This window comes from Cucurbita pepo, chromosome 17, assembly GCF_057944985.1.
Source record: "Cucurbita pepo subsp. pepo isolate OVF chromosome 17, ASM5794498v1, whole genome shotgun sequence".
Classification (NCBI taxonomy): domain Eukaryota; kingdom Viridiplantae; phylum Streptophyta; class Magnoliopsida; order Cucurbitales; family Cucurbitaceae; genus Cucurbita; species Cucurbita pepo.
The window spans coordinates 6,938,271-6,965,169 of NC_141814.1; the positions used below are offsets into that span (position 1 = coordinate 6,938,271).

General features: G+C 42.7%; 2 non-coding genes across 2 annotated transcripts; both read left to right on the forward strand.

Annotated features, from left to right (window-relative positions):
• The first annotated feature begins 22,890 nt into the window (after window positions 1-22,890).
• TRNAD-GUC (transfer RNA aspartic acid (anticodon GUC)) lies at window positions 22,891-22,962 on the forward strand. Its single transcript has one exon. It is a non-coding gene; the product is annotated as a tRNA-Asp (tRNA).
• Window positions 22,963-23,903: 941 nt separating this feature from the next.
• Window positions 23,904-23,975, forward strand: TRNAD-GUC (transfer RNA aspartic acid (anticodon GUC)). The gene has a single exon. It is a non-coding gene; the product is annotated as a tRNA-Asp (tRNA).
• The last annotated feature ends 2,924 nt before the right edge of the window (window positions 23,976-26,899 follow it).

A 26,899-nucleotide genomic window follows, 5' to 3' on the forward strand; every position in this document is an offset into this window, starting at 1 on the left:
CTGTCACGTAGGTGACCACCCGGGTTCGATCCCCGGCAACGGCGCGCGATTTTCATTTTATTTTCCGTAGTTTTGACGGAATTCGAAATTGGACAGCGGTGAACCTGGGTTCGGTCCCCGGCAACGGCGATTTTAATTTTATTTCCGTAGTTTTGACGGAACTCGAAATTGGACAGCGGTGAACCTGTCATGCCGGCAGTTTGGGTTCGATCCCCAACAACGGTAGTTGGACGAAAGTCGGAACTGGATTGCTGTTCCTAGCCTAAAAAATGGTTTATGAAATCTCGTGTGTTAACAAATAATATGTGTTCAGAGGTCGTTGCAGTGGTACAGTGGTGAGTATTTCCGCTTGTCGCTCGAGTTATTATGTTCCAGAGGTCGTTGCAGTACAACGGTGAGCATTCCTGCTTGTCGCTCGAGTGACCCGACTTTGATCCCCGACAATAACAAGTTTAATCTTGTTTTGACAATTTTAATCGGATTCAAAATTGGACTACTCTCTGTAACGGCGATGGATGAAATCTGGTGTGTTAACAAATATTATAATTTTTCGAAAGTCGTCGTTGTAGAGTGGTGAGTACTCCCGCGAGTTTGATCCCCCGCAGCGACGATTTTAATTTTCTTTTGGTTTGTTTTAATTGAATTCGAAATTCGGCAGTGGTGAACCGGATGATTTGGGTTTGTTCCCCAACAACGAAATTCGGAATTGGATTCCTTTTTCTCTCGTGTGTGTTAGCGAATAATATATTTTACAGAGGTCGATGCAATACAGTAGTGAGTATTCCGGCTTGTCACTCGAGACACCTGAGTTTGAACCCCGACAATAATAAGTTTAATTTTCTTTTGACAATTTTCACCGGATTTGAAACTGGATTGCTTGTTCCGAATCTACGACTGATAAAATCTAGAGCGTTAACGACGGATCACTCTTTCTAAAGACGATTGGTAAAATCTGGAGCGTTAACAAACAATTTATCTTTTATGAGTCGTTGTAGTATAGTGGTGAGTATTCCTGCCTGTCACGTAGGTGACCACCCGGGTTCGATCCCCGGCAACGGCGCGCGATTTTCATTTTATTTTCCGTAGTTTTGACGGAATTCGAAATTGGACAGCGGTGAACCTGGGTTCGGTCCCCGGCAACGGCGATTTTAATTTTATTTCCGTAGTTTTGACGGAACTCGAAATTGGACAGCGGTGAACCTGTCATGCCGGCAGTTTGGGTTCGATCCCCAACAACGGTAGTTGGACGAAAGTCGGAACTGGATTGCTGTTCCTAGCCTAAAAAATGGTTTATGAAATCTCGTGTGTTAACAAATAATATGTGTTCAGAGGTCGTTGCAGTGGTACAGTGGTGAGTATTTCCGCTTGTCGCTCGAGTTATTATGTTCCAGAGGTCGTTGCAGTACAACGGTGAGCATTCCTGCTTGTCGCTCGAGTGACCCGACTTTGATCCCCGACAATAACAAGTTTAATCTTGTTTTGACAATTTTAATCGGATTCAAAATTGGACTACTCTCTGTAACGGCGATGGATGAAATCTGGTGTGTTAACAAATATTATAATTTTTCGAAAGTCGTCGTTGTAGAGTGGTGAGTACTCCCGCGAGTTTGATCCCCCGCAGCGACGATTTTAATTTTCTTTTGGTTTGTTTTAATTGAATTCGAAATTCGGCAGTGGTGAACCGGATGATTTGGGTTTGTTCCCCAACAACGAAATTCGGAATTGGATTCCTTTTTCTCTCGTGTGTGTTAGCGAATAATATATTTTACAGAGGTCGATGCAATACAGTAGTGAGTATTCCGGCTTGTCACTCGAGACACCTGAGTTTGAACCCCGACAATAATAAGTTTAATTTTCTTTTGACAATTTTCACCGGATTTGAAACTGGATTGCTTGTTCCGAATCTTCGACTGATAAAATCTAGAGCGTTAACGACGGATCACTCTTTCTAAAGACGATTGGTAAAATCTGGAGCGTTAACAAACAATTTATCATTAATGAGTCGTTGTAGTATAGTGGTGAGTATTCCTGCCTGTCATGCAGGTGACCACCCGGGTTCGATCCCCGGCAACGGCGCGCGATTTTCATTTTATTTTCCGTAGTTTTGACGGAATTCTTAATTGGACAGCGGTGAACCTGGGTTCGGTCCCCGGCAACGGCGATTTTAATTTTATTTCCGTAGTTTTGACGGAACTCGAAATTGGACAGCGGTGAACCTGTCATGCCGGCAGTTTGGGTTCGATCCCCAACAACGGTAGTTGGACGAAAGTCGGAACTGGATTGCTGTTCCTAGCCTAAAAAATGGTTTATGAAATCTCGTGTGTTAACAAATAATATGTGTTCAGAGGTCGTTGCAGTGGTCCAGTGGTGAGTATTTCCGCTTGTCGCTCGAGTTATTATGTTCCAGAGGTCGTTGCAGTACAAGGGTGAGCATTCCTGCTTGTCGCTCGAGTGACCCGACTTTGATCCCCGACAATAACAAGTTTAATCTTGTTTTGACAATTTTAATCGGATTCAAAATTGGACTACTCTCTGTAACGGCGATGGATGAAATCTGGTGTGTTAACAAATATTATAATTTTTCGAAAGTCGTCGTTGTAGAGTGGTGAGTACTCCCGCGAGTTTGATCCCCCGCAGCGACGATTTTAATTTTCTTTTGGTTTGTTTTAATTGAATTCGAAATTCGGCAGTGGTGAACCGGATGATTTGGGTTTGTTCCCCAACAACGAAATTCGGAATTGGATTCCTTTTTCTCTCGTGTGTGTTAGCGAATAATATATTTTACAGAGGTCGGTGCAATACAGTAGTGAGTATTCCGGCTTGTCACTCGAGACACCTGAGTTTGAACCCCGACAATAATAAGTTTAATTTTCTTTTGACAATTTTCACCGGATTTGAAACTGGATTGCTTATTCCGAATCTTCGACTGATAAAATCTAGAGCGTTAACGACGGATCACTCTTTCTAAAGACGATTGGTAAAATCTGGAGCGTTAACAAACAATTTATCTTTTATGAGTCGTTGTAGTATAGTGGTGAGTATTCCTGCCTGTCACGCAGGTGACCACCCGGGTTCGATCCCCGGCAACGGCGCGCGATTTTCATTTTATTTTCCGTAGTTTTGACGGAATTCGAAATTGGACAGCGGTGAACCTGGGTTCGGTCCCCGGCAACGGCGATTTTAATTTTATTTCCGTAGTTTTGACGGAACTCGAAATTGGACAGCGGTGAACCTGTCATGCCGGCAGTTTGGGTTCGATCCCCAACAACGGTAGTTGGACGAAAGTCGGAACTGGATTGCTGTTCCTAGCCTAAAAAATGGTTTATGAAATCTCGTGTGTTAACAAATAATATGTGTTCAGAGGTCGTTGCAGTGGTACAGTGGTGAGTATTTCCGCTTGTCGCTCGAGTTCTTATGTTCCAGAGGTCGTTGCAGTACAAGGGTGAGCATTCCTGCTTGTCGCTCGAGTGACCCGACTTTGATCCCCGACAATAACAAGTTTAATCTTGTTTTGACAATTTTAATCGGATTCAAAATTGGACTACTCTCTGTAACGGCGATGGATGAAATCTGGTGTGTTAACAAATATTATAATTTTTCGAAAGTCGTCGTTGTAGAGTGGTGAGTACTCCCGCGAGTTTGATCCCCCGCAGCGACGATTTTAATTTTCTTTTGGTTTGTTTTAATTGAATTCGAAATTCGGCAGTGGTGAACCGGATGATTTGGGTTTGTTCCCCAACAACGAAATTCGGAATTGGATTCCTTTTTCTCTCGTGTGTGTTAGCGAATAATATATTTTACAGAGGTCGATGCAATACAGTAGTGAGTATTCCGGCTCGTCACTCGAGACACCTGAGTTTGAACCCCGACAATAATAAGTTTAATTTTCTTTTGACAATTTTCACCGGATTTGAAACTGGATTGCTTGTTCCGAATCTTCGACTGATAAAATCTAGAGCGTTAACGACGGATCACTCTTTCTAAAGACGATTGGTAAAATCTGGAGCGTTAACAAACAATTTATCTTTTATGAGTCGTTGTAGTATAGTGGTGAGTATTCCTGCCTGTCACGCAGGTGACCCGGGTTCGATCCTCGGCAACGGCGCGCGATTTTTCATTTTATTTTCCGTAGTTTTGACGGAATTCGAAATTGGACAGCGGTGAACCTGGGTTCGGTCCCCGGCAACGGCGATTTTAATTTTATTTCCGTAGTTTTGACGGAACTCGAAATTGGACAGCGGTGAACCTGTCATGCCGGCAGTTTGGGTTCGATCCCCAACAACGGTAGTTGGACGAAAGTCGGAACTGGATTGCTGTTCCTAGCCTAAAAAATGGTTTATGAAATCTCGTGTGTTAACAAATAATATGTGTTCAGAGGTCGTTGCAGTGGTACAGTGGTGAGTATTTCCGCTTGTCGCTCGAGTTATTATGTTCCAGAGGTCGTTGCAGTACAAGGGTGAGCATTCCTGCTTGTCGCTCGAGTGACCCGACTTTGATCCCCGACAATAACAAGTTTAATCTTGTTTTGACAATTTTAATCGGATTCAAAATTGGACTACTCTCTGTAACGGCGATGGATGAAATCTGGTGTGTTAACAAATATTATAATTTTTCGAAAGTCGTCGTTGTAGAGTGGTGAGTACTCCCGCGAGTTTGATCCCCCGCAGCGACGATTTTAATTTTCTTTTGGTTTGTTTTAATTGAATTCGAAATTCGGCAGTGGTGAACCGGATGATTTGGGTTTGTTCCCCAACAACGAAATTCGGAATTGGATTCCTTTTTCTCTCGTGTGTGTTAGCGAATAATATATTTTACAGAGGTCGATGCAATACAGTAGTGAGTATTCCGGCTTGTCACTCGAGACACCTGAGTTTGAACCCCGACAATAATAAGTTTAATTTTCTTTTGACAATTTTCACCGGATTTGAAACTGGATTGCTTGTTCCGAATCTTCGACTGATAAAATCTAGAGCGTTAACGACGGATCACTCTTTCTAAAGACGATTGGTAAAATCTGGAGCGTTAACAAACAATTTATCTTTTATGAGTCGTTGTAGTATAGTGGTGAGTATTCCTGCCTGTCACGCAGGTGACCACCCGGGTTCGATCCCCGGCAACGGCGCGCGATTTTCATTTTATTTTCCGTAGTTTTGACGGAATTCGAAATTGGACAGCGGTGAACCTGGGTTCGGTCCCCGGCAACGGCGATTTTAATTTTTCATTTTATTTTCCGTAGTTTTGACGGAACTCGAAATTGGACAGCGGTGAACCTGTCATGCCGGCAGTTTGGGTTCGATCCCCAACAACGGTAGTTGGACGAAAGTCGGAACTGGATTGCTGTTCCTAGCCTAAAAAATGGTTTATGAAATCTCGTGTGTTAACAAATAATATGTGTTCAGAGGTCGTTGCAGTGGTACAGTGGTGAGTATTTCCGCTTGTCGCTCGAGTTATTATGTTCCAGAGGTCGTTGCAGTACAAGGGTGAGCATTCCTGCTTGTCGCTCGAGTGACCCGACTTTGATCCCCGACAATAACAAGTTTAATCTTGTTTTGACAATTTTAATCGGATTCAAAATTGGACTACTCTCTGTAACGGCGATGGATGAAATCTAGTGTGTTAACAAATATTATAATTTTTCGAAAGTCGTCGTTGTAGAGTGGTGAGTACTCCCGCGAGTTTGATCCCCCGCAGCGACGATTTTAATTTTCTTTTGGTTTGTTTTAATTGAATTCGAAATTCGGCAGTGGTGAACCGGATGATTTGGGTTTGTTCCCCAACAACGAAATTCGGAATTGGATTCCTTTTTCTCTCGTGTGTGTTAGCGAATAATATATTTTACAGAGGTCGATGCAATACAGTAGTGAGTATTCCGGCTTGTCACTCGAGACACCTGAGTTTGAACCCCGACAATAATAAGTTTAATTTTCTTTTGACAATTTTCACCGGATTTGAAACTGGATTGCTTGTTCCGAATCTTCGACTGATAAAATCTAGAGCGTTAACGACGGATCACTCTTTCTAAAGACGATTGGTAAAATCTGGAGCGTTAACAAACAATTTATCTTTTATGAGTCGTTGTAGTATAGTGGTGAGTATTCCTGCCTGTCACGCAGGTGACCACCCGGGTTCGATCCCCGGCAACGGCGCGCGATTTTCATTTTATTTTCCGTAGTTTTGACGGAATTCGAAATTGGACAGCGGTGAACCTGGGTTCGGTCCCCGGCAACGGCGATTTTAATTTTTCATTTTATTTTCCGTAGTTTTGACGGAACTCGAAATTGGACAGCGGTGAACCTGGGTTCGGTCCCCGGCAACGGCGATTTTAATTTTATTTCCGTAGTTTTGACGGAACTCGAAATTGGACAGCGGTGAACCTGTCATGCCGGCAGTTTGGGTTCGATCCCCAACAACGGTAGTTGGACGAAAGTCGGAACTGGATTGCTGTTCCTAGCCTAAAAAATGGTTTATGACATCTCGTGTGTTAACAAATAATATGTGTTCAGAGGTCGTTGCAGTGGTACAGTGGTGAGTATTTCCGCTTGTCGCTCGAGTTATTATGTTCCAGAGGTCGTTGCAGTACAAGGGTGAGCATTCCTGCTTGTCGCTCGAGTGACCCGACTTTGATCCCCGACAATAACAAGTTTAATCTTGTTTTGACAATTTTAATCGGATTCAAAATTGGACTACTCTCTGTAACGGCGATGGATGAAATCTGGTGTGTTAACAAATATTATAATTTTTCGAAAGTCGTCGTTGTAGAGTGGTGAGTACTCCCGCGAGTTTGATCCCCCGCAGCGACGATTTTAATTTTCTTTTGGTTTGTTTTAATTGAATTCGAAATTCGGCAGTGGTGAACCGGATGATTTGGGTTTGTTCCCCAACAACGAAATTCGGAATTGGATTCCTTTTTCTCTCGTGTGTGTTAGCGAATAATATATTTTACAGAGGTCGATGCAATACAGTAGTGAGTATTCCGGCTTGTCACTCGAGACACCTGAGTTTGAACCCCGACAATAATAAGTTTAATTTTCTTTTGACAATTTTCACCGAATTTGAAACTGGATTGCTTGTTCCGAATCTTCGACTGATAAAATCTAGAGCGTTAACGACGGATCACTCTTTCTAAAGATGATTGGTAAAATCTGGAGCGTTAACAAACAATTTATCTTTTATGAGTCGTTGTAGTATAGTGGTGAGTATTCCTGCCTGTCACGCAGGTGACCACCCGGGTTCGATCCCCGGCAACAGCGCGCGATTTTCATTTTATTTTCCGTAGTTTTGACGGAATTCGAAATTGGACAGCGGTGAACCTGGGTTCGGTCCCCGGCAACGGCGATTTTAATTTTATTTCCGTAGTTTTGACGGAACTCGAAATTGGACAGCGGTGAACCTGTCATGCCGGCAGTTTGGGTTCGATCCCCAACAACGGTAGTTGGACGAAAGTCGGAACTGGATTGCTGTTCCTAGCCTAAAAAATGGTTTATGAAATCTCGTGTGTTAACAAATAATATGTGTTTAGAGGTCGTTGCAGTGGTACAGTGGTGAGTATTTCCGCTTGTCGCTCGAGGTATTATGTTCCAGAGGTCGTTGCAGTACAAGGGTGAGCATTCCTGCTTGTCGCTCGAGTGACCCGACTTTGATCCCCGAAAATAACAAGTTTAATCTTGTTTTGACAATTTTAATCGGATTCAAAATTGGACTACTCTCTGTAACGGCGATGGATGAAATCTGGTGTGTTAACAAATATTATAATTTTTCGAAAGTCGTCGTTGTAGAGTGGTGAGTACTCCCGCGAGTTTGATCCCCCGCAGCGACGATTTTAATTTTCTTTTGGTTTGTTTTAATTGAATTCGAAATTCGGCAGTGGTGAACTGGATGATTTGGGTTTGTTCCCCAACAACGAAATTCGGAATTGGATTCCTTTTTCTCTCGTGTGTGTTAGCGAATAATATATTTTACAGAGGTCGATGCAATACAGTAGTGAGTATTCCGGCTTGTCACTCGAGACACCTGAGTGTGAACCCCGACAATAATAAGTTTAATTTTCTTTTGACAATTTTCACCGGATTTGAAACTGGATTGCTTGTTCCGAATCTTCGACTGATAAAATCTAGAGCGTTAACGACGGATCACTCTTTCTAAAGACGATTGGTAAAATCTAGAGCGTTAACAAACAATTTATCTTTTATGAGTCGTTGTAGTATAGTGGTGAGTATTCCTGCCTGTCACGCAGGTGACTCGGGTTCGATCCCCGGCAACGGCGTGCGATTTTCATTTTATTTTCCGTAGTTTTGACGGAATTCGAAATTGGACAGCGGTGAACCTGGGTTCGGTCCCCGGCAACGGCGATTTTAATTTTTCATTTTATTTTCCGTAGTTTTGACGGAACTCGAAATTGGACAGCGGTGAACCTGGGTTCGGTCCCCGGCAACGGCGATTTTAATTTTATTTCCGTAGTTTTGACGGAACTCGAAATTGGACAGCGGTGAACCTGTCATGCCGGCAGTTTGGGTTCGATCCCCAACAACGGTAGTTAGACGAAAGTCGGAACTGGATTGCTGTTCCTAGCCTAAAAAATGGTTTATGAAATCTCGTGTGTTAACAAATAATATGTGTTCAGAGGTCGTTGCAGTGGTACAGTGGTGAGTATTTCCGCTTGTCGCTCGAGTTATTATGTTCCAGAGGTCGTTGCAGTACAAGGGTGAGCATTCCTGCTTGTCGCTCGAGTGACCCGACTTTGATCCCCGACAATAACAAGTTTAATCTTGTTTTGACAATTTTAATCGGATTCAAAATTGGACTACTCTCTGTAACGGCGATGGATGAAATCTGGTGTGTTAACAAATATTATAATTTTTCGAAAGTCGTCGTTGTAGAGTGGTGAGTACTCCCGCGAGTTTGATCCCCCGCAGCGACGATTTTAATTTTCTTTTGGTTTGTTTTAATTGAATTCGAAATTCGGCAGTGGTGAACCGGATGATTTGGGTTTGTTCCCCAACAACGAAATTCGGAATTGGATTCCTTTTTCTCTCGTGTGTGTTAGCGAATAATATATTTTACAGAGGTCGATGCAATACAGTAGTGAGTATTCCGGCTTGTCACTCGAGACACCTGAGTTTGAACCCCGACAATAATAAGTTTAATTTTCTTTTGACAATTTTCACCGGATTTGAAACTGGATTGCTTGTTCCGAATCTTCGACTGATAAAATCTAGAGCGTTAACGACGGATCACTCTTTCTAAAGACGATTGGTAAAATCTGGAGCGTTAACAAACAATTTATCTTTTATGAGTCGTTGTAGTATAGTGGTGAGTATTCCTGCCTGTCACGCAGGTGACCACCCGGGTTCGATCCCCGGCAACAGCGCGCGATTTTCATTTTATTTTCCGTAGTTTTGACGGAATTCGAAATTGGACAGCGGTGAACCTGGGTTCGGTCCCCGGCAACGGCGATTTTAATTTTTCATTTTATTTTCCGTAGTTTTGACGGAACTCGAAATTGGACAGCGGTGAACCTGGGTTCGGTCCCCGGCAACGGCGATTTTAATTTTATTTCCGTAGTTTTGACGGAACTCGAAATTGGACAGCGGTGAACCTGTCATGCCGGCAGTTTGGGTTCGATCCCCAACAACGGTAGTTAGACGAAAGTCGGAACTGGATTGCTGTTCCTAGCCTAAAAAATGGTTTATGAAATCTCGTGTGTTAACAAATAATATGTGTTCAGAGGTCGTTGCAGTGGTACAGTGGTGAGTATTTCCGCTTGTCGCTCGAGTTATTATGTTCCAGAGGTCGTTGCAGTACAAGGGTGAGCATTCCTGCTTGTCGCTCGAGTGACCCGACTTTGATCCCCGAAAATAACAAGTTTAATCTTGTTTTGACAATTTTAATCGGATTCAAAATTGGACTACTCTCTGTAACGGCGATGGATGAAATCTGGTGTGTTAACAAATATTATAATTTTTCGAAAGTCGTCGTTGTAGAGTGGTGAGTACTCCCGCGAGTTTGATCCCCCGCAGCGACGATTTTAATTTTCTTTTGGTTTGTTTTAATTGAATTCGAAATTCGGCAGTGGTGAACCGGATGATTTGGGTTTGTTCCCCAACAACGAAATTCGGAATTGGATTCCTTTTTCTCTCGTGTGTGTTAGCGAATAATATATTTTACAGAGGTCGATGCAATACAGTAGTGAGTATTCCGGCTTGTCACTCGAGACACCTGAGTGTGAACCCCGACAATAATAAGTTTAATTTTCTTTTGACAATTTTCACCGGATTTGAAACTGGATTGCTTGTTCCGAATCTTCGACTGATAAAATCTAGAGCGTTAACGACGGATCACTCTTTCTAAAGACGATTGGTAAAATCTAGAGCGTTAACAAACAATTTATCTTTTATGAGTCGTTGTAGTATAGTGGTGAGTATTCCTGCCTGTCACGCAGGTGACTCGGGTTCGATCCCCGGCAACGGCGCGCGATTTTCATTTTATTTTCCGTAGTTTTGACGGAATTCGAAATTGGACAGCGGTGAACCTGGGTTCGGTCCCCGGCAACGGCGATTTTAATTTTTCATTTTATTTTCCGTAGTTTTGACGGAACTCGAAATTGGACAGCGGTGAACCTGGGTTCGGTCCCCGGCAACGGCGATTTTAATTTTATTTCCGTAGTTTTGACGGAACTCGAAATTGGACAGCGGTGAACCTGTCATGCCGGCAGTTTGGGTTCGATCCCCAACAACGGTAGTTAGACGAAAGTCGGAACTGGATTGCTGTTCCTAGCCTAAAAAATGGTTTATGAAATCTCGTGTGTTAACAAATAATATGTGTTCAGAGGTCGTTGCAGTGGTACAGTGGTGAGTATTTCCGCTTGTCGCTCGAGTTATTATGTTCCAGAGGTCGTTGCAGTACAAGGGTGAGCATTCCTGCTTGTCGCTCGAGTGACCCGACTTTGATCCCCGAAAATAACAAGTTTAATCTTGTTTTGACAATTTTAATCGGATTCAAAATTGGACTACTCTCTGTAACGGCGATGGATGAAATCTGGTGTGTTAACAAATATTATAATTTTTCGAAAGTCGTCGTTGTAGAGTGGTGAGTACTCCCGCGAGTTTGATCCCCCGCAGCGACGATTTTAATTTTCTTTTGGTTTGTTTTAATTGAATTCGAAATTCGGCAGTGGTGAACCGGATGATTTGGGTTTGTTCCCCAACAACGAAATTCGGAATTGGATTCCTTTTTCTCTCGTGTGTGTTAGCGAATAATATATTTTACAGAGGTCGATGCAATACAGTAGTGAGTATTCCGGCTTGTCACTCGAGACACCTGAGTTTGAACCCCGACAATAATAAGTTTAATTTTCTTTTGACAATTTTCACCGGATTTGAAACTGGATTGCTTGTTCCGAATCTTCGACTGATAAAATCTAGAGCGTTAACGACGGATCACTCTTTCTAAAGACGATTGGTAAAATCTAGAGCGTTAACAAACAATTTATCTTTTATGAGTCGTTGTAGTATAGTGGTGAGTATTTCCGCTTGTCGCTCGAGTTATTATGTTCCAGAGGTCGTTGCAGTACAAGGGTGAGCATTCCTGCTTGTCGCTCGAGTGACCCGACTTTGATCCCCGACAATAACAAGTTTAATCTTGTTTTGACAATTTTAATCGGATTCAAAATTGGACTACTCTCTGTAACGGCGATGGATGAAATCTGGTGTGTTAACAAATATTATAATTTTTCGAAAGTCGTCGTTGTAGAGTGGTGAGTACTCCCGCGAGTTTGATCCCCCGCAGCGACGATTTTAATTTTCTTTTGGTTTGTTTTAATTGAATTCGAAATTCGGCAGTGGTGAACCGGATGATTTGGGTTTGTTCCCCAACAACGAAATTCGGAATTGGATTCCTTTTTCTCTCGTGTGTGTTAGCGAATAATATATTTTACAGAGGTCGATGCAATACAGTAGTGAGTATTCCGGCTTGTCACTCGAGACACCTGAGTTTGAACCCGACAATAATAAGTTTAATTTTCTTTTGACAATTTTCACCGGATTTGAAACTGGATTGCTTGTTCCGAATCTTCGACTGATAAAATCTAGAGCGTTAACGACGGATCACTCTTTCTAAAGACGATTGGTAAAATCTGGAGCGTTAACAAACAATTTATCTTTTATGAGTCGTTGTAGTATAGTGGTGAGTATTCCTGCCTGTCACGCAGGTGACCACCCGGGTTCGATCCCCGGCAACGGCGCGCGATTTTCATTTTATTTTCCGTAGTTTTGACGGAATTCGAAATTGGACAGCGGTGAACCTGGGTTCGGTCCCCGGCAACGGCGATTTTAATTTTTCATTTTATTTTCCGTAGTTTTGACGGAACTCGAAATTGGACAGCGGTGAACCTGGGTTCGGTCCCCGGCAACGGCGATTTTAATTTTATTTCCGTAGTTTTGACGGAACTCGAAATTGGACAGCGGTGAACCTGTCATGCCGGCAGTTTGGGTTCGATCCCCAACAACGGTAGTTGGACGAAAGTCGGAACTGGATTGCTGTTCCTAGCCTAAAAAATGGTTTATGACATCTCGTGTGTTAACAAATAATATGTGTTCAGAGGTCGTTGCAGTGGTACAGTGGTGAGTATTTCCGCTTGTCGCTCGAGTTATTATGTTCCAGAGGTCGTTGCAGTACAAGGGTGAGCATTCCTGCTTGTCGCTCGAGTGACCCGACTTTGATCCCCGACAATAACAAGTTTAATCTTGTTTTGACAATTTTAATCGGATTCAAAATTGGACTACTCTCTGTAACGGCGATGGATGAAAAATGGTGTGTTAACAAATATTATAATTTTTCGAAAGTCGTCGTTGTAGAGTGGTGAGTACTCCCGCGAGTTTGATCCCCCGCAGCGACGATTTTAATTTTCTTTTGGTTTGTTTTAATTGAATTCGAAATTCGGCAGTGGTGAACCGGATGATTTGGGTTTGTTCCCCAACAACGAAATTCGGAATTGGATTCCTTTTTCTCTCGTGTGTGTTAGCGAATAATATATTTTACAGAGGTCGATGCAATACAGTAGTGAGTATTCCGGCTTGTCACTCGAGACACCTGAGTTTGAACCCCGACAATAATAAGTTTAATTTTCTTTTGACAATTTTCACCGGATTTGAAACTGGATTGCTTGTTCCGAATCTTCGACTGATAAAATCTAGAGCGTTAACGACGGATCACTCTTTCTAAAGACGATTGGTAAAATCTGGAGCGTTAACAAACAATTTATCTTTTATGAGTCGTTGTAGTATAGTGGTGAGTATTCCTGCCTGTCACGCAGGTGACCACCCGGGTTCGATCCCCGGCAACGGCGCGCGATTTTCATTTTATTTTCCGTAGTTTTGACGGAATTCGAAATTGGACAGCGGTGAACCTGGGTTCGGTCCCCGGCAACGGCGATTTTAATTTTTCATTTTATTTTCCGTAGTTTCGACGGAACTCGAAATTGGACAGCGGTGAACCTGGGTTCGGTCCCCGGCAACGGCGATTTTAATTTTTCATTTTATTTTCCGTAGTTTTGACGGAACTCGAAATTGGACAGCGGTGAACCTGTCATGCCGGCAGTTTGGGTTCGATCCCCAACAACGGTAGTTGGACGTAAGTCGGAACTGGATTGCTGTTCCTAGCCTAAAAAATGGTTTATGAAATCTCGTGTGTTAACAAATAATATGTGTTCAGAGGTCGTTGCAGTGGTACAGTGGTGAGTATTTCCGCTTGTCGCTCGAGTTATTATGTTCCAGAGGTCGTTGCAGTACAAGGGTGAGCATTCCTGCTTGTCGCTCGAGTGACCCGACTTTGATCCCCGACAATAACAAGTTTAATCTTGTTTTGACAATTTTAATCGGATTCAAAATTGGACTAATCTCTGTGACGGCGATGGATGAAATCTGGTGTGTTAACAAATATTATAATTTTTCGAAAGTCGTCGTTGTAGAGTGGTGAGTACTCCCGTGAGTTTGATCCCCCGCAGCGACGATTTTAATTTTCTTTTGGTTTGTTTTAATTGAATTCGAAATTCGGCAGTGGTGAACCGGATGATTTGGGTTTGTTCCCCAACAACGAAATTCGGAATTGGATTCCTTTTTCTCTCGTGTGTGTTAGCGAATAATATATTTTACAGAGGTCGATGCAATACAGTAGTGAGTATTCCGGCTTGTCACTCGAGACACCTGAGTTTGAACCCCGACAATAATAAGTTTAATTTTCTTTTGACAATTTTCACCGGATTTGAAACTGGATTGCTTGTTCCGAATCTTCGACTGATAAAATCTAGAGCGTTAACGACGGATCACTCTTTCTAAAGACGATTGGTAAAATCTGGAGCGTTAACAAACAATTTATCTTTTATGAGTCGTTGTAGTATAGTGGTGAGTATTCCTGCCTGTCACGCAGGTGACCACCCGGGTTCGATCCCCGGCAACGGCGCGCGATTTTCATTTTATTTTCCGTAGTTTTGACGGAATTCGAAATTGGACAGCGGTGAACCTGGGTTCGGTCCCCGGCAACGGCGATTTTAATTTTTCATTTTATTTTCCGTAGTTTTGACGGAACTCGAAATTGGACAGCGGTGAACCTGGGTTCGGTCCCCGGCAACGGCGATTTTAATTTTATTTCCGTAGTTTTGACGGAACTCGAAATTGGACAGCGGTGAACCTGTCATGCCGGCAGTTTGGGTTCGATCCCCAACAACGGTAGTTGGACGAAAGTCGGAACTGGATTGCTGTTCCTAGCCTAAAAAATGGTTTATGACATCTCGTGTGTTAACAAATAATATGTGTTCAGAGGTCGTTGCAGTGGTACAGTGGTGAGTATTTCCGCTTGTCGCTCGAGTTATTATGTTCCAGAGGTCGTTGCAGTACAAGGGTGAGCATTCCTGCTTGTCGCTCGAGTGACCCGACTTTGATCCCCGACAATAACAAGTTTAATCTTGTTTTGACAATTTTAATCGGATTCAAAATTGGACTACTCTCTGTAACGGCGATGGATGAAATCTGGTGTGTTAACAAATATTATAATTTTTCGAAAGTCGTCGTTGTAGAGTGGTGAGTACTCCCGCGAGTTTGATCCCCCGCAGCGACGATTTTAATTTTCTTTTGGTTTGTTTTAATTGAATTCGAAATTCGGCAGTGGTGAACCGGATGATTTGGGTTTGTTCCCCAACAACGAAATTCGGAATTGGATTCCTTTTTCTCTCGTGTGTGTTAGCGAATAATATATTTTACAGAGGTCGATGCAATACAGTAGTGAGTATTCCGGCTTGTCACTCGAGACACCTGAGTTTGAACCCCGACAATAATAAGTTTAATTTTCTTTTGACAATTTTCACCGGATTTGAAACTGGATTGCTTGTTCCGAATCTTCGACTGATAAAATCTAGAGCGTTAACGACGGATCACTCTTTCTAAAGACGATTGGTAAAATCTGGAGCGTTAACAAACAATTTATCTTTTATGAGTCGTTGTAGTATAGTGGTGAGTATTCCTGCCTGTCACGCAGGTGACCACCCGGGTTCGATCCCCGGCAACGGCGCGCGATTTTCATTTTATTTTCCGTAGTTTTGACGGAATTCGAAATTGGACAGCGGTGAACCTGGGTTCGGTCCCCGGCAACGGCGATTTTAATTTTTCATTTTATTTTCCGTAGTTTCGACGGAACTCGAAATTGGACAGCGGTGAACCTGGGTTCGGTCCCCGGCAACGGCGATTTTAATTTTATTTCCGTAGTTTTGACGGAACTCGAAATTGGACAGCGGTGAACCTGTCATGCCGGCAGTTTGGGTTCGATCCCCAACAACGGTAGTTGGACGAAAGTCGGAACTGGATTGCTGTTCCTAGCCTAAAAAATGGTTTATGACATCTCGTGTGTTAACAAATAATATGTGTTCAGAGGTCGTTGCAGTGGTACAGTGGTGAGTATTTCCGCTTGTCGCTCGAGTTATTATGTTCCAGAGGTCGTTGCAGTACAAGGGTGAGCATTCCTGCTTGTCGCTCGAGTGACCCGACTTTGATCCCCGACAATAACAAGTTTAATCTTGTTTTGACAATTTTAATCGGATTCAAAATTGGACTACTCTCTGTAACGGCGATGGATGAAATCTGGTGTGTTAACAAATATTATAATTTTTCGAAAGTCGTCGTTGTAGAGTGGTGAGTACTCCCGCGAGTTTGATCCCCCGCAGCGACGATTTTAATTTTCTTTTGGTTTGTTTTAATTGAATTCGAAATTCGGCAGTGGTGAACCGGATGATTTGGGTTTGTTCCCCAACAACGAAATTCGGAATTGGATTCCTTTTTCTCTCGTGTGTGTTAGCGAATAATATATTTTACAGAGGTCGATGCAATACAGTAGTGAGTATTCCGGCTTGTCACTCGAGACACCTGAGTTTGAACCCGACAATAATAAGTTTAATTTTCTTTTGACAATTTTCACCGGATTTGAAACTGGATTGCTTGTTCCGAATCTTCGACTGATAAAATCTAGAGCGTTAACGACGGATCACTCTTTCTAAAGACGATTGGTAAAATCTGGAGCGTTAACAAACAATTTATCTTTTATGAGTCGTTGTAGTATAGTGGTGAGTATTCCTGCCTGTCACGCAGGTGACCACCCGGGTTCGATCCCCGGCAACGGCGCGCGATTTTCATTTTATTTTCCGTAGTTTTGACGGAATTCGAAATTGGACAGCGGTGAACCTGGGTTCGGTCCCCGGCAACGGCGATTTTAATTTTTCATTTTATTTTCCGTAGTTTTGACGGAACTCGAAATTGGACAGCGGTGAACCTGGGTTCGGTCCCCGGCAACGGCGATTTTAATTTTATTTCCGTAGTTTTGACGGAACTCGAAATTGGACAGCGGTGAACCTGTCATGCCGGCAGTTTGGGTTCGATCCCCAACAACGGTAGTTGGACGAAAGTCGGAACTGGATTGCTGTTCCTAGCCTAAAAAATGGTTTATGACATCTCGTGTGTTAACAAATAATATGTGTTCAGAGGTCGTTGCAGTGGTACAGTGGTGAGTATTTCCGCTTGTCGCTCGAGTTATTATGTTCCAGAGGTCGTTGCAGTACAAGGGTGAGCATTCCTGCTTGTCGCTCGAGTGACCCGACTTTGATCCCCGACAATAACAAGTTTAATCTTGTTTTGACAATTTTAATCGGATTCAAAATTGGACTACTCTCTGTAACGGCGATGGATGAAAAATGGTGTGTTAACAAATATTATAATTTTTCGAAAGTCGTCGTTGTAGAGTGGTGAGTACTCCCGCGAGTTTGATCCCCCGCAGCGACGATTTTAATTTTCTTTTGGTTTGTTTTAATTGAATTCGAAATTCGGCAGTGGTGAACCGGATGATTTGGGTTTGTTCCCCAACAACGAAATTCGGAATTGGATTCCTTTTTCTCTCGTGTGTGTTAGCGAATAATATATTTTACAGAGGTCGATGCAATACAGTAGTGAGTATTCCGGCTTGTCACTCGAGACACCTGAGTTTGAACCCCGACAATAATAAGTTTAATTTTCTTTTGACAATTTTCACCGGATTTGAAACTGGATTGCTTGTTCCGAATCTTCGACTGATAAAATCTAGAGCGTTAACGACGGATCACTCTTTCTAAAGACGATTGGTAAAATCTGGAGCGTTAACAAACAATTTATCTTTTATGAGTCGTTGTAGTATAGTGGTGAGTATTCCTGCCTGTCACGCAGGTGACCACCCGGGTTCGATCCCCGGCAACAGCGCGCGATTTTCATTTTATTTTCCGTAGTTTTGACGGAATTCGAAATTGGACAGCGGTGAACCTGGGTTCGGTCCCCGGCAACGGCGATTTTAATTTTTCATTTTATTTTCCGTAGTTTCGACGGAACTCGAAATTGGACAGCGGTGAACCTGGGTTCGGTCCCCGGCAACGGCGATTTTAATTTTTCATTTTATTTTCCGTAGTTTTGACGGAACTCGAAATTGGACAGCGGTGAACCTGTCATGCCGGCAGTTTGGGTTCGATCCCCAACAACGGTAGTTGGACGTAAGTCGGAACTGGATTGCTGTTCCTAGCCTAAAAAATGGTTTATGAAATCTCGTGTGTTAACAAATAATATGTGTTCAGAGGTCGTTGCAGTGGTACAGTGGTGAGTATTTCCGCTTGTCGCTCGAGTTATTATGTTCCAGAGGTCGTTGCAGTACAAGGGTGAGCATTCCTGCTTGTCGCTCGAGTGACCCGACTTTGATCCCCGACAATAACAAGTTTAATCTTGTTTTGACAATTTTAATCGGATTCAAAATTGGACTAATCTCTGTGACGGCGATGGATGAAATCTGGTGTGTTAACAAATATTATAATTTTTCGAAAGTCGTCGTTGTAGAGTGGTGAGTACTCCCGCGAGTTTGATCCCCCGCAGCGACGATTTTAATTTTCTTTTGGTTTGTTTTAATTGAATTCGAAATTCGGCAGTGGTGAACCGGATGATTTGGGTTTGTTCCCCAACAACGAAATTCGGAATTGGATTCCTTTTTCTCTCGTGTGTGTTAGCGAATAATATATTTTACAGAGGTCGATGCAATACAGTAGTGAGTATTCCGGCTTGTCACTCGAGACACCTGAGTTTGAACCCCGACAATAATAAGTTTAATTTTCTTTTGACAATTTTCACCGGATTTGAAACTGGATTGCTTGTTCCGAATCTTCGACTGATAAAATCTAGAGCGTTAACGACGGATCACTCTTTCTAAAGACGATTGGTAAAATCTGGAGCGTTAACAAACAATTTATCTTTTATGAGTCGTTGTAGTATAGTGGTGAGTATTCCTGCCTGTCACGCAGGTGACCACCCGGGTTCGATCCCCGGCAACGGCGCGCGATTTTCATTTTATTTTCCGTAGTTTTGACGGAATTCGAAATTGGACAGCGGTGAACCTGGGTTCGGTCCCCGGCAACGGCGATTTTAATTTTATTTCCGTAGTTTTGACGGAACTCGAAATTGGACAGCGGTGAACCTGTCATGCCGGCAGTTTGGGTTCGATCCCCAACAACGGTAGTTGGACGAAAGTCGGAACTGGATTGCTGTTCCTAGCCTAAAAAATGGTTTATGAAATCTCGTGTGTTAACAAATAATATGTGTTCAGAGGTCGTTGCAGTGGTACAGTGGTGAGTATTTCCGCTTGTCGCTCGAGTTATTATGTTCCAGAGGTCGTTGCAGTACAAGGGTGAGCATTCCTGCTTGTCGCTCGAGTGACCCGACTTTGATCCCCGACAATAACAAGTTTAATCTTGTTTTGACAATTTTAATCGGATTCAAAATTGGACTACTCTCTGTAACGGCGATGGATGAAATCTGGTGTGTTAACAAATATTATAATTTTTCGAAAGTCGTCGTTGTAGAGTGGTGAGTACTCCCGCGAGTTTGATCCCCCGCAGCGACGATTTTAATTTTCTTTTGGTTTGTTTTAATTGAATTCGAAATTCGGCAGTGGTGAACCGGATGATTTGGGTTTGTTCCCCAACAACGAAATTCGGAATTGGATTCCTTTTTCTCTCGTGTGTGTTAGCGAATAATATATTTTACAGAGGTCGATGCAATACAGTAGTGAGTATTCCGGCTTGTCACTCGAGACACCTGAGTTTGAACCCCGACAATAATAAGTTTAATTTTCTTTTGACAATTTTCACCGGATTTGAAACTGGATTGCTTGTTCCGAATCTTCGACTGATAAAATCTAGAGCGTTAACGACGGATCACTCTTTCTAAAGACGATTGGTAAAATCTGGAGCGTTAACAAACAATTTATCTTTTATGAGTCGTTGTAGTATAGTGGTGAGTATTCCTGCCTGTCACGCAGGTGACCACCCGGGTTCGATCCCCGGCAACGGCGCGCGATTTTCATTTTATTTTCCGTAGTTTTGACGGAATTCGAAATTGGACAGCGGTGAACCTGGGTTCGGTCCCCGGCAACGGCGATTTTAATTTTTCATTTTATTTTCCGTAGTTTTGACGGAACTCGAAATTGGACAGCGGTGAACCTGGGTTCGGTCCCCGGCAACGGCGATTTTAATTTTATTTCCGTAGTTTTGACGGAACTCGAAATTGGACAGCGGTGAACCTGTCATGCCGGCAGTTTGGGTTCGATCCCCAACAACGGTAGTTGGACGAAAGTCGGAACTGGATTGCTGTTCCTAGCCTAAAAAATGGTTTATGACATCTCGTGTGTTAACAAATAATATGTGTTCAGAGGTCGTTGCAGTGGTACAGTGGTGAGTATTTCCGCTTGTCGCTCGAGTTATTATGTTCCAGAGGTCGTTGCAGTACAAGGGTGAGCATTCCTGCTTGTCGCTCGAGTGACCCGACTTTGATCCCCGACAATAACAAGTTTAATCTTGTTTTGACAATTTTAATCGGATTCAAAATTGGACTACTCTCTGTAACGGCGATGGATGAAATCTGGTGTGTTAACAAATATTATAATTTTTCGAAAGTCGTCGTTGTAGAGTGGTGAGTACTCCCGCGAGTTTGATCCCCCGCAGCGACGTTTTTAATTTTCTTTTGGTTTGTTTTAATTGAATTCGAAATTCGGCAGTGGTGAACCGGATGATTTGGGTTTGTTCCCCAACAACGAAATTCGGAATTGGATTCCTTTTTCTCTCGTGTGTGTTAGCGAATAATATATTTTACAGAGGTCGATGCAATACAGTAGTGAGTATTCCGGCTTGTCACTCGAGACACCTGAGTTTGAACCCCGACAATAATAAGTTTAATTTTCTTTTGACAATTTTCACCGGATTTGAAACTGGATTGCTTGTTCCGAATCTTCGACTGATAAAATCTAGAGCGTTAACGACGGATCACTCTTTCTAAAGACGATTGGTAAAATCTGGAGCGTTAACAAACAATTTATCTTTTATGAGTCGTTGTAGTATAGTGGTGAGTATTCCTGCCTGTCACGCAGGTGACCCGGTATCGATCCTCGGCAACGGCGCGCGATTTTTCATTTTATTTTCCGTAGTTTTGACGGAATTCGAAATTGGACAGCGGTGAACCTGGGTTCGGTCCCCGGCAACGGCGATTTTAATTTTATTTCCGTAGTTTTGACGGAACTCGAAATTGGACAGCGGTGAACCTGTCATGCCGGCAGTTTGGGTTCGATCCCCAACAACGGTAGTTGGACGAAAGTCGGAACTGGATTGCTGTTCCTAGCCTAAAAAATGGTTTATGAAATCTCGTGTGTTAACAAATAATATGTGTTCAGAGGTCGTTGCAGTGGTACAGTGGTGAGTATTTCCGCTTGTCGCTCGAGTGACCCGACTTTGATCCCCGACAATAACAAGTTTAATCTTGTTTTGACAATTTTAATCGGATTCAAAATTGGACTACTCTCTGTAACGGCGATGGATGAAATCTGGTGTGTTAACAAATATTATAATTTTTCGAAAGTCGTCGTTGTAGAGTGGTGAGTACTCCCGCGAGTTTGATCCCCCGCAGCGACGATTTTAATCGTCTTTAGGTTTGTTTTAATTGAATTCGAAATTCGGCAGTGGTGAACCGGATGATTTGGGTTTGTTCCCCAACAACGAAATTCGGAATTGGATTCCTTTTTCTCTCGTGTGTGTTAGCGAATAATATATTTTACAGAGGTCGATGCAATACAGTAGTGAGTATTCCGGCTTGTCACTCGAGACACCTGAGTTTGAACCCCGACAATAATAAGTTTAATTTTCTTTTGACAATTTTCACCGGATTTGAAATTGGATTGCTTGTTCCGAATCTTCGACTGATAAAATCTAGAGCGTTAACGACGGATCATTCTTTCTAAAGACGATTGGTAAAATCTGGAGCGTTAACAAACAATTCATCTTTTATCAGTCGTTGTAGTATAGTGGTGAGTATTTCTGCCTGTCACGCAGGTGACCCGGGTTCGATCCCCGGCAACGGCGCGCGATTTTCATTTTATTTTCCGTAGTTTTGACGGAATTCGAAATTGGACAGCGGTGAACCTGGGTTCGGTCCCCGGCAACGGCGATTTTAATTTTATTTCTGTAGTTTTGACGGAACTCGAAATTGGACAGCGGTGAACCTGTCATGCCGGCAGTTTGGGTTCGATCCCCAACAACGGTAGTTGGACGAAAGTCGGAACTGGATTGCTGTTCCTAGCCTAAAAAATGGTATATGAAATCTCGTGTGTTAACAAATAATATGTGTTCAGAGGTCGTTGCAGTGGTACAGTGGTGAGTATTTCTTCTTGTCGCTCGAGTTATTATGTTCCAGAGGTCGTTGCAGTACAAGGGTGAGCATTCCTGCATGTCGCTCGAGTGACCCGACTTTGATCCCCGACAATAACAAGTTTAACCTTGTTTTGACAATTTTAATCGGATTCAAAATTGGACTACTCTCTGTAACGGCGATGGATGAAATCTGGTGTGTTAACAAATATTATAATTTTTCGAAAGTCGTCGTTGTAGAGTGGTGAGTACTCCCGCGAGTTTGATCCCCCGCAGCGACGATTTTAATCGTCTTTTGGTTTGTTTTAATTGAATTCGAAATTCGGCAGTGGTGAACCGGATGATTTGGGTTTGTTCCCCAACAACGAAATTCGGAATTGGATTCCTTTTTCTCTCGTGTGTGTTAGCGAATAATATATTTTACAGAGGTCGATGCAATACAGTAGTGAGTATTCCGGCTTGTCACTCGAGACACCTGAGTTTGAACCCCGACAATAATAAGTTTAATTTTCTTTTGACAATTTTCACCGGATTTGAAACTGGATTGCTTGTTCCGAATCTTCGACTGATAAAATCTAGAGCGTTAACGACGGATCACTCTTTCTAAAGATGATTGGTAAAATCTGGAGCGTTAACAAACAATTTATCTTTTATGAGTCGTTGTAGTATAGTGGTGAGTATTCCTGCCTGTCACGCAGGTGACCCGGGTTCGATCCCCGGCAACGGCGCGCGATTTTCATTTTATTTTCCGTAGTTTTGACGGAATTCGAAATTGGACAGCGGTGAACCTGGGTTCGGTCCCCGGCAACGGCGATTTTAATTTTATTTCCGTAGTTTTGACGGAACTCGAAATTGGACAGCGGTGAACCTGTCATGCCGGCAGTTTGGGTTCGATCCCCAACAACAGTAGTTGGACAAAAGTCGGAACTGGATTGCTGTTCCTAGCCTAAAAAATGGTTTATGAAATCTCGTGTGTTAACAAATAATATGTGTTCAGAGGTCGTTGCAGTGGTACAGTGGTGAGTATTTCCGCTTGTCGCTCGAGTTATTATGTTCCAGAGGTCGTTGCAGTACAAGGGTGAGCATTCCTGCTTGTCGCTCGAGTGACCCGACTTTGATCCCTGACAATAACAAGTTTAATCTTGTTTTGACAATTTTAATCGGATTCAAAATTGGACTACTCTCTGTAACGGCGATGGATGAAATCTGGTGTGTTAACAAATATTATAATTTTTCGAAAGTCGTCGTTGTAGAGTGGTGAGTACTCCCGCGAGTTTGATCCCCCGCAGCGACGATTTTAATCGTCTTTTGGTTTGTTTTAATTGAATTCGAAATTCGGCAGTGGTGAACCGGATGATTTGGGTTTGTTCCCTAACAACGAAATTCGGAATTGGATTCCTTTTTCTCTCGTGTGTGTTAGCGAATAATATATTTTACAGAGGTCGATGCAATACAGTAGTGAGTATTCCGGCTTGTCACTCGAGACACCTGAGTTTGAACCCCGACAATAATAAGTTTAATTTTCTTTTGACAATTTTCACCGGATTTGAAACTGGATTGCTTGTTCCGAATCTTCGACTGATAAAATCTAGAGCGTTAACGACGGATCACTCTTTCTAAAGACGATTGGTAAAATCTGGAGCGTTAACAAACAATTTATCTTTTATGAGTCGTTGTAGTATAGTGGTGAGTATTCCTGCCTGTCACGCAGGTGACCCGGGTTCGATCCCCGGCAACGGCGCGCGATTTTCATTTTATTTTCCGTAGTTTTGACGGAATTCGAAATTGGACAGCGGTGAACCTGGGGTCGGTCCCCGGCAACGGCGATTTTAATTTTATTTCCGTAGTTTTGACGGAACTCGAAATTGGACAGCGGTGAACCTGTCATGCTGGCAGTTTGGGTTCGATCCCCAACAACGGTAGTTGGACGAAAGTCGGAACTGGATTGCTGTTCCTAGCCTAAAAAATGGTATATGAAATCTCGTGTGTTAACAAATAATAAATGTTCAGAGGTCGTTGCAGTGGTACAGTGGTGAGTATTTCCGCTTGTCGCTCGAGTTATTATGTTCCAGAGGTCGTTGCAGTACAAGGGTGAGCATTCCTGCTTGTCGCTCGAGTGACCCGACTTTGATCCCCGACAATAACAAGTTTAATCTTGTTTTGACAATTTTAATTGGATTCAAAATTGGACTACTCTCTGTAACGGCGATGGATGAAATCTGGTGTGTTAACAAATATTATAATTTTTCAAAAGTCGTCGTTGTAGAGTGGTGAGTACTCCCGCGAGTTTGATCCCCCGCAGCGACGATTTTAATTTTCTTTTGGTTTGTTTTAATTGAATTCGAAATTCGGCAGTGGTGAACCGGATGATTTGGGTTTGTTCCCCAACAACGAAATTCGGAATTGGATTCCTTTTTCTCTCGTGTGTGTTAGCGAATAATATATTTTACAGAGGTCGATGCAATACAGTAGTGAGTATTCCGGCTTGTCACTCGAGACACCTGAGTTTGAACCCCGACAATAATAAGTTTAATTTTCTTTTGACAATTTTCACCGGATTTGAAACTGGATTGCTTGTTCCGAATCTTCGACTGATAAAATCTAGAGCGTTAACGACGGATCACTCTTTCTAAAGACGATTGGTAAAATCTGGAGCGTTAACAAACAATTTATCTTTTATGAGTCGTTGTAGTATAGTGGTGAGTATTCTTGCTTGTCACGCAGGTGACCCGGGTTCGATCCTCGGCAACGGCGCGCGATTTTTCATTTTATTTTCCGTAGTTTTGACGGAATTCGAAATTGGACAGCGGTGAACCTGGGTTCGGTCCCCGGCAACGGCGATTTTAATTTTATTTCCGTAGTTTTGACGGAACTCGAAATTGGACAGCGGTGAACCTGTCATGCCGGCAGTTTGGGTTCGATCCCCAACAACGGTAGTTGGACGATAGTCGGAACTGGATTGCTGTTCCTAGCCTAAAAAATGGTTTATGAAATCTCGTGTGTTAACAAATAATATGTGTTCAGAGGTCGTTGCAGTGGTACAGTGGTGAGTATTTCCGCATGTCGCTCGAGTTATTATGTTCCAGAGGTCGTTGCAGTACAAGGGTGAGCATTCCTGCTTGTCGCTCGAGTGACCCGACTTTGATCCCCGACAATAACAAGTTTAATCTTGTTTTGACAATTTTAATCGGATTCAAAATTGGACTACTCTCTGTAACGGCGATGGATGAAATCTGGTGTGTTAACAAATATTATAATTTTTCGAAAGTCGTCGTTGTAGAGTGGTGAGTACTCCCGCGAGTTTGATCCCCCGCAGCGACGATCTTAATTTTCTTTTGGTTTGTTTTAATTGAATTCGAAATTCGGCAGTGGTGAACCGGATGATTTGGGTTTGTTCCCCAACAACGAAATTCGGAATTGGATTCCTTTTTCTCTCGTGTGTGTTAGCGAATAATATATTTTACAGAGGTCGATGCAATACAATAGTGAGTATTCCGGCTTGTCACTCGAGACACCTGAGTTTGAACCCCGACAATAATAAGTTTAATTTTCTTTTGACAATTTTCACCGGATTTGAAACTGGATTGCTTGTTCCGAATCTTCGACTGATAAAATCTAGAGCGTTAACGACGGATCACTCTTTCTAAAGACGATTGGTAAAATCTGGAGCGTTAACAAACAATTTATCTTTTATGAGTCGTTGTAGTATAGTGGTGAGTATTCCTGCCTGTCACGCAGGTGACCCAGGTTCGATCCCCGGCAACGGCGCGCGATTTTCATTTTATTTTCCGTAGTTTTGACGGAATTCGAAATTGGACAGCGGTGAACCTGGGGTCGGTCCCCGGCAACGGCGATTTTAATTTTATTTCCGTAGTTTTGACGGAACTCGAAATTGGACAGCGGTGAACCTGTCATGCTGGCAGTTTGGGTTCGATCCCCAACAACGGTAGTTGGACGAAAGTCGGAACTGGATTGCTGTTCCTAGCCTAAAAAATGGTATATGAAATCTCGTGTGTTAACAAATAATAAATGTTCAGAGGTCGTTGCAGTGGTACAGTGGTGAGTATTTCCGCTTGTCGCTCGAGTTATTATGTTCCAGAGGTCGTTGCAGTACAAGGGTGAGCATTCCTGCTTGTCGCTCGAGTGACCCGACTTTGATCCCCGACAATAACAAGTTTAATCTTGTTTTGACAATTTTAATTGGATTCAAAATTGGACTACTCTCTGTAACGGCGATGGATGAAATCTGGTGTGTTAACAAATATTATAATTTTTCAAAAGTCGTCGTTGTAGAGTGGTGAGTACTCCCGCGAGTTTGATCCCCCGCAGCGACGATTTTAATTTTCTTTTGGTTTGTTTTAATTGAATTCGAAATTCGGCAGTGGTGAACCGGATGATTTGGGTTTGTTCCCCAACAACGAAATTCGGAATTGGATTCCTTTTTCTCTCGTGTGTGTTAGCGAATAATATATTTTACAGAGGTCGATGCAATACACTAGTGAGTATTCCGGCTTGTCACTCGAGACACCTGAGTTTGAACCCCGACAATAATAAGTTTAATTTTCTTTTGACAATTTTCACCGGATTTGAAACTGGATTGCTTGTTCCGAATCTTCGACTGATAAAATCTAGAGCGTTAACGACGGATCACTCTTTCTAAAGACG